We start from the raw sequence: 7,823 nt of genomic DNA, 5'->3' as shown, positions 1-7,823 counted from the left end.
ATGGCGCGATCTCGGCTCACTGCAACCTCCGCCTCCTGGGTTCAGGCAATTCTCCTGCCTCAGCCTCCTGAGTAGCTGGGATTACAGGCACGCACCACCATGCCCAGCTAATTTTTTGTACTTTTGGTAGAGACGGGGTTTCACCATGTTGACCAGGATGGTCTCGATCTCTTGACCTCGTGATCCACCCGCCTCGGCCTCCCAAAGTGCTGGGATTACAGGCTTGACAAATGTTAGTTTTTTGCTTTCTGAGGCTAGGGTGGCGGCTGCTATTAGAGCTCTGAGGCAGATCAGCCATCCTGGGGCAGTGCTGTCTAATTTAGAGAGGTAAGCTCTGGGAGTGAAGGAGGGAGGAATTCCTTTTTGTTAGCTAAGGATGCCAAGGGCTATTCCATGGTTTTCAGCTACGTAGAATGAACAGCTGAGAGATGTCAGGCAAAGATAGAGCAGGAGCAGTGACAAGGGTGATTTCAGTTTGTAGAAGCTTGGGATTACGTTGTGTGAAGGGTATAGGGGCTCATTTAGAGGGCCTTTGGCTGCTGCACAGAGAGGGTAAGCTGGGAGGGCAAAATTGGGAATCCATATTCTGAAGAAACCTGCTAGTCCTAAGAAAGAAAGGACTTCATTCTTAGGGAACAGTGGAGGTAGGCTCTCTATTAATGCTGCCCATGCCGGGGTCATGGCTCCAGCCCTGGGGAAAAGTTGGACTCCTAAGTAAATGATGGCTGGGGTGGAGAGTTGTGTCTCAGGGGGGAAGACGACTCTATATCCTTTACTAGCAATGAAGTTTAGGAAGGTAATGGTGACTCCTCTAGGGAGGGGCTACAGAAGAGATCATCCACATACTGAAGGAGCTGGCTAGGGGAAAGATTTAGGGAGGTGAGGTCCCGAGCTAGAGCTTGTCCAAAGAAATGGGGACTATCTCTAAAGACTTGAAGGATGGCTGTCCAAGTAAGTTGTTGTGACTAGAGGGTTTCGGGGAACAGTGAAAAAGGCATCTTTTAGATTGATGGCAGTGTAGTGGGTTGTGTTGCAAGAGGTAAGGGAAAGGAGTGGATAAGGGCTGGGAAATACTGGATGGTTGGGAAAGACTACCTGATTGACAGCCCGAAGGTCTTGGACTAGTCTATAAGAACCGTCTGCTTTTTTGAAAGGAAGGATGGGGGTACTATATGGAGAACGGGTTGGCCTAAGACCACGCATAAGGAGTTTACAATGGGCTGTAAGCCTTGATGAGTTAATGAGACGGAATACTGGGGGATGTTAGGAAATTTGGAGGGCTCTTTTAGCTGGATTTTGATGGGATCATGGTGAGCTGCTAGCGAAGGGGTGGCAGTATCCCACACTGTTGGATTAACAAGAGAAGTGGGGAGTGGATACCGGGGAGAGGGGTCAAGAGCTAGCGCAGTAGTGGAGAGGCAGAGAGAATCTAGTTGTGGGGAACAGAAGGTGATGGAACCTTTGAATCTGGTTAGGAGGTCCCTGCCTAGGATGGGATAATGTAGGACAACGAGGTATGATAAGGGAAGAGTGTGAGAAAATGGTATCAAATAGGGAACAAGAGATCTGGTGGCGCGTGGGCGCGAGATGAGTCAGTCAACCGTCACAACTGAGACCCGAGAGGGATGAATTGGTCCTCAGAATTCAGGCAAAGCCGAGTAGGAGGCCCCAGTACCGCTTAAGAGAGAGACCGGCTTACCTGATACTAGTAAAATTACCCGGGGCTCCAATGCAGTCGATAATAGATGGTGCCAGGAGCCCTGGGCCTTGTTAGTCTTCAGCAGCTAGGCCAAGGAGGTGTGGGAGTACAAGCAAGTCTTCACTTTCCGTCTTACTGAAGGCTATTCTGTTGAGGGAACAGTCAGACTTTCAGTGGCCTGTCTGCTGGCAGACCAGGCAAGGGCTTTTCGACACTTGTGGGTTAAGACATGCTCATGCCCAGTGGCCTTCTTTGCCGCAATTAAAACAAGGCCCAGGAGGGTTACTGCTCTGGAGTCTTTTGTGCCCTTGGGTACTATGGTTAGGTTGATGGATAGCCACTGCTAGAAGCTGGTATTTAGCATGCTCTCTTCGGGCTTTATTGAATCTATTTTGCTCATCCTTTGTAGGGAACCAGCCCCCCATCACACTCATGGGTACCCTGAGTTCAGTGGCGACAAGGGAATGAGAAAAAGATTAAGAGAGAAAGTTGGACCAGGGGGCCATCACTCATTACTGGAGAAGACAATGAAGGCCCCAGCTTTGATTATAATCACTTTGATCTACAGGGTAGGGGTGGAGTGAATCAGTGAGTTGGAACTGGTGTGTCATTCTAACGACTGATAACGGTGGCAGTTTCAGGAGTTTCACAAAACAAGAACATGTAGTTATCTTTTAGCTTATTATCTATGTACAGTTGGTAGAACATGGACCTTACAAGGAGCCTACAAGTCTGTCTATATCATAGTGCCAAGAAGGGGTTTTACGTCCTTGAGCACAACGTTTATGGTAACAGAGCCTAGGTTACCCTGCACTGGAACATGAGGCATGAAGAGGTCTTCTGCAGTTTTTTTCCCCGTTTATGCATTACTCATAACCAATTTATGTAGGTACTGTGTAAGTCCTTTCTCCTCTGCTGCTTTTCCTGACAATCCTTGTTACTGAAGACTTTGAAAACCAGGTTAAGGAGGTCTTCCTGCGGGATGTGAGGACCATCCTCAGCCTTTTAAATTTGTGTCGCATGTCGGGGGCAGTTTGGGAGATAAAATGGGTATTAAGAACAATAATTCCTTCTGGGGAGGCAGGATCAACACAGGTATATTTTTTGGAGAGCTTCTGTAAGGTGGGAAAGGAATTGGGCAGCAGGGTTTTCATCTGCTTTTTGGAAAATTTCTTCGAGTTTTTCAAACTTTACAGCCTTATGGGCAGCTTTACTAAGGCCTGCAATGAGGCAAGTGATCATATAGTTACAGGATGCCCAGCCAGGGTCTGTGGATTGGTACTCCCAGGAAGGCTCTTGGGGTGGGGGTGGTGGGGGGACGTGGACAGCAGCGGATCCTAAGGGCTTAGCAGGATCTAGGATCTTGCCAATGAAGATCTTCAGCATGTGCCTGGGCTGTAGCCACACTCCCTCCTCCTCTTCCGGGAAGAGGACAGAAGAGAGGATAATAGAGATCATGCCCAGTTTATAAGACTGGGTGAGTTATTTAAATTATTTGATGTAAGTATCAGGACTGGAGGACCCTAGACGTTTTTCAATCTGGGAGAGATCAGACAGGGAGAAGCGGACACGGACACAGTCAATCCCCTTGGCCCCTGCTATCTCCGGGAGGGGAAGCAAGGGAGATGGTTGCTGGGCATGCTGGGCTCCAGAGCGGGTAAGGGGTGGAGACTCAGAAGCAGGGTGGTCGGGGGAAGGGTTAGAGCCAGAGCAGGAGCAGATCACTGTCCTCCATCATGATGCTGTCTAGCAAGAAGAAAATCGGCGGGGTTAAAGAGGAATCATCCTGTGACTTTTATGGCAGCAGTTAAATGAAAAACAGGAATTTACAAGAATGTGTAACTAAGATTTGTTCACGTTTCTCATGACTTCCCCTGTTCTGCCCAGATGGCTGGAATTAGGGTTTGCTTAAGGTAGATGTCTGGCAACCTTGCTGTGCCGCCTAGGTAAGTTTAGGAATGCAGCTGCAGAGCATTCAGGGTAAGGGTCGGCTGCATTGAGGGGTTTCCTGGGGCAGCTTGTCCAGGAAACCGATGTTCAAGACCTTAAAGGACCTAAGCAAAAAACTAACGTCAACAAAACCCTCTCACGTGGCACGGTCAGAATGACTCCTACAGGTAAGTAAGCAAAGGCCGCGTCTGCTTTCTTCTATGTCCATTCCTACGTGATTCTCCAAAAAAAAAAAAAAAAAAAAAAAAAAAAACAAACAACCCCCCCCCCCCCCCCCGCTAACTCGATACCCTGTCTTTGTCCCTATGGAACACTCCCCACCCCCACCCCCCCGCCAAAACCCCCTCCCCCAGTCTTTGTTCTAGGTTACACAAAAATGCCAGCCATCCAGAATTTAAAAAACAAGGGCGAACTCATAAGAAAGCATCTGTAGGTTGCACGGGGTGGAAAACCTCGGAAATAACTGGATGTCGCCGCTCCACCCGCCCACCCCCTCCCCCAACCAAACGGACAAGATGGCGGAGGCCCGCGGCGTGCGAGCAGCTAAAGGGGTTAGACCCGCCGCCGGGGCAGACGGAGGAGGGTCCTCCATGGCATCCCTGCTCGCTCCAGCTGCAGGGATCACTGGCTCCCAAGCGCTCCTAACAGCCACCACCACCCCGCGGGCAACTCCTAGACTTACCCGGGAGAGCGCTCTCTGGGTCCTTGCAAAGGCCCTGACGCTGCCCACGCGACTACGTGGCTACTACCGTTGCAGTCTCGAGACCTTCAGGACAAGTACGCCCTTCATCCCAACGCCCCGCCACACAGCCACAAAATAGATCGAGACAAGGAAACTTACCACAACATTTCTCACTCCAAAGCGTGCTTGGGGCACAGCACGCGCCGCTTTATAGTGCGCGCCGCTGGCAAGGCTGGTCCTCGGCGCCAGCCTGCGCTCCGCCCGAGGCGTCCAATACACGCGCCTGTTTGGGAAACTCCGCTTTAGTGCTTAGTCAAAGGATTATTACCCGCTCCCGCTAGAATCTTCCTGAAAAAGAGAAGAGGCATTGTCTTTGGGGCTGACAAAAAGGGAGAAGGATATGTTGGAAACGATTGTCTTGTCACCCGCGTCCGGCAGTTCTTAAGACAGAATCAAAGATGGGCCGTGCAGAGAAAGGACCCCGAGGGCGGTGCTGCCCGAGAGAGAAACTGCTGGGGCATTTTGAGCGGCGGGGGCTTGGACGGAGGCTGCAGAGGCGGGGCCCAAGCCGAAGGGCCGGCTTCAAAGTAAGTCCCCACCGCGGGGCAGGAGGCGAGTCCAGTGCGGAGATTGACAGGGGGCGGTTCTGGGAAAGAGCCCAGGTGGCTCAGAATTAGAGGCGGAGCCTACAGGGCGAGAGGCCGGGCTAGAGCAGTGACGCAAAGACGGAAAGGAGGGTCCTTAGGTCTGGGGAAGTGGGGTCTGGGTGTCTGTACTCCTGGGTCTGTGGGATTGTGGTCTGGGGCTCGTGCGTTTGGGTCTTCGGGAGGAGGGGCTGGGGCTCGTACACCTGGGTCTGAGGGAGGAGGGACGGGTAGCCTGGACTCCTGGGTCTGAGGGAGGAGGGACGGGTAGCCTGGACTCCTGGGTCTGAGGGAGGAGGGACGGGTAGCCTGGACTCCTGGGTCTGAGGGGGGATGGGCTGGGGGCCTGGACTCCTGGATCTGAGGGAGAATGGGCTGGGAGCCTGGACTCCTGGATCTGAGGGAGGATGGGCTGGCGGCCTGGACTCCTGTGTCTGAGGGAGGAGTGGGGGGGCCTGGACTCCTGGGTCTCTGGGAGGAGGGCCTGGGGTCACAATTCCCATATTTGGGAGAAGAGGGGGTTGGAAGCTGGGACTACTAGGGTTGGGTAAGGCCTGTGGGGCACACCCCCAGTTGTGATGGTTTAAGGCCCATGGGAGTGCATTCTTGGTAGCGTTGGAGATTTTAGAAGTGTCTTTCCACTGATACGATTATACAGTCTTTCCACTTATCTGATTATTTTGAAAATAAAAAATTTAAAATTCTCTACTCCAAACTCACTTTCTAGGAGTTCCACTGTGAACAATTTAGTGTGAACTTTACTATTATTATTATTACTTTGTATTTTTTCAGATGGAGTCTTGCTCTGTTGCCCAGGCTGCAGTGCAGTGGCGCAATCTCAGCTCACTCCAACCTCCACCTCCTGTGCTCAAGGGATTCTCCAGCCTCAGCCTCCCAAGTAGCTGGGATTACAGATGCCTGCCACCACACCCAGCTAATTTTTGTATTTTTAGTAGAGATGGGGTTTCACCATGTTGGCCAGGCTGATCTTGAACTCCTGATCTCAGGTGATCCACCTGCCTCGGCCTCCCAAAGTGCTGGGATTACAGGCGTGAGCCACCACGCCCAGCCACAAGTGACACAAACTCTTAATTTGAACTAGCTTGAGAGAACTAGTTGTACTAGCTTGGGTGAACTAACTTGAAGTAGCTTGGGGCTCCTTTATGGCATCCCCTGGGTAAGAAATGGTAGGGGTAGGAATGTCTTCAGGCATGGCTGGATTCAGAGGCCCAAGTGATAGTATCAGATATTACTGTTTCTTGGCTACTTGGATTGGCTTCATTCTCAAGGCTTTATGTAGCGGCATGTCGGAATCCAGTTAGGAAAGTAAATCATTCCAGGTTCTTCAGAAGGAAGTAAATACAGGGAATTGGTTCATGAGTGATGGAAGAGCTGAGAAGCTATTAAGAAATAGTGAGACAAACCAGGGGGTTAGGAACTACAGGATGCTGCTACTCAGCTGGAAGGACGATGGGAGGAGGTGGTATTACTACAGTCCAGAAACTGGAACCGTCTGGAAGGCATAGGCCCATGGTTGGATTGCTCAGTGGTGGCTAGAATCAGGGAATAGATACAACTACTGCTGAAGACCCACCACATGCAGAGATAGAGAGGGTGATAAATACACTGGCTTGTCCTCTCCTCCCAGAGCCAGTCTTCTGCCAGTGCCTCCCATTAGCCAAACACAGTGATAAGATGAGCAAAGGAGGCTGGGAAATGTGGTCCTTGCAATGCAGAACAGGGCAGGGTGGGGAATGGATCTGAGAGCAGACAGAGAAAAAACTGGCATAGCTGTTAGCAACTTGGCAGAATTGGTAATAATTACTGAGTCCAGTAGAAAAAAGCTGTCAACGGTTTTTGCAAGAGTCCTGTGTGGCTTGGGACACATGAGCACCCTGAGCCAATTATATGGCCAGTGCAGTACAGTTTGTTGATTGGCTTATAACTGGGGCTGAGAAGGGCAATGGGCAGGAGGTGAAAGACATGGTGAGGAGGTAAGCTGCAAATGTCCACTTATTCTGACTAAGCCACAGAGTGGCTGCTCTCTAAGATGATGAGAGCCAGGGACTTGAGTGTCATCTAAATGCTCTTTCTCTTGTCTGTTTTTCTTCTTAGTTTTATTCTCCCCATGAGGCTGGGTCCAAGACTTAGACAGCTTCAGGCTTGTAATCCTCGAGGAGAGATTGCTCTTCCCTGACAGCTTCCTAATAAAAAGCCCTGGGGCAGAGTCTGATTGGTTGGCTTTGGTCATGTGTCCATCTTTGGGCCAATTGCAGGATCTGTGGCATGGGGTACTGTGATTGGCTCAGCCAGAATCACATGATTATCTCTGTGGCCCAGAGGGCAGCATATGTGAGGAGAATCCCTCAACCACTGTTATGTGAGTTGGGTGGAGGGTGTCGCCAAGAGATGTCAGGCTGTTGTTCTGGGCAGAGCAAATTCTCCATTCAAGATCTTGGTTTTTGGCCTGGTGACTTCTCCCTTACTTCTGCTTCTTGACTCTTCAATTAGCAGAAACAACTAAGGGGACTGGCTGGGCACAGTGGCTCACACCTGTAGTCCCAGCACTTTGAGAGGTTTAGGAGGGAGGATCGCTTGAGCTCAAGAGTTTGAGACAGCCGGGCGCGGTGGCTCACGCCTGTAATCCCAGCACTTTGGGAGGCCAAGGCGGGTGGATCACAAGGTCAAGAGATCAATACCATCCTGGTCAACATGGTGAAACCCCGTCTCTACCAAAAATTAAAAAAATTAGCTGGGCATGGTGGCACGTGCCTGTAATCCCAGCTACTCAGGAGGCTGAGGCAGGAGAATTGCCTGAACCCAGGAGGCGGAGGTTGCGGTGAGCCGA

At 51.0% G+C, this 7,823-nt stretch overlaps 1 protein-coding gene across 1 annotated transcript in view; it reads right to left on the bottom strand.

Annotated features, from left to right (window-relative positions):
* Window positions 1-7,638, bottom strand: part of CUNH19orf48 (chromosome unknown C19orf48 homolog) — an 18,459-nt gene extending 10,821 nt beyond the window's left edge. Inside the window, 3 exon segments of the mRNA XM_037732786.1 lie at window positions 1,700-1,841; window positions 5,278-5,284; window positions 7,629-7,638. The gene's annotated coding sequence lies outside the window, so the exon portion shown is untranslated.
* Window positions 7,639-7,823: the final 185 nt, after the last annotated feature.

Source organism: Cebus imitator, unplaced genomic scaffold, assembly GCF_001604975.1.
Source record: "Cebus imitator isolate Cc_AM_T3 unplaced genomic scaffold, Cebus_imitator-1.0 Scaffold473, whole genome shotgun sequence".
Taxonomy (NCBI): Eukaryota; Metazoa; Chordata; class Mammalia; order Primates; family Cebidae; genus Cebus; species Cebus imitator.
Note: the sequence above shows the minus strand (reverse complement) of the source record. Positions and strands in the feature narration are given on the sequence as shown.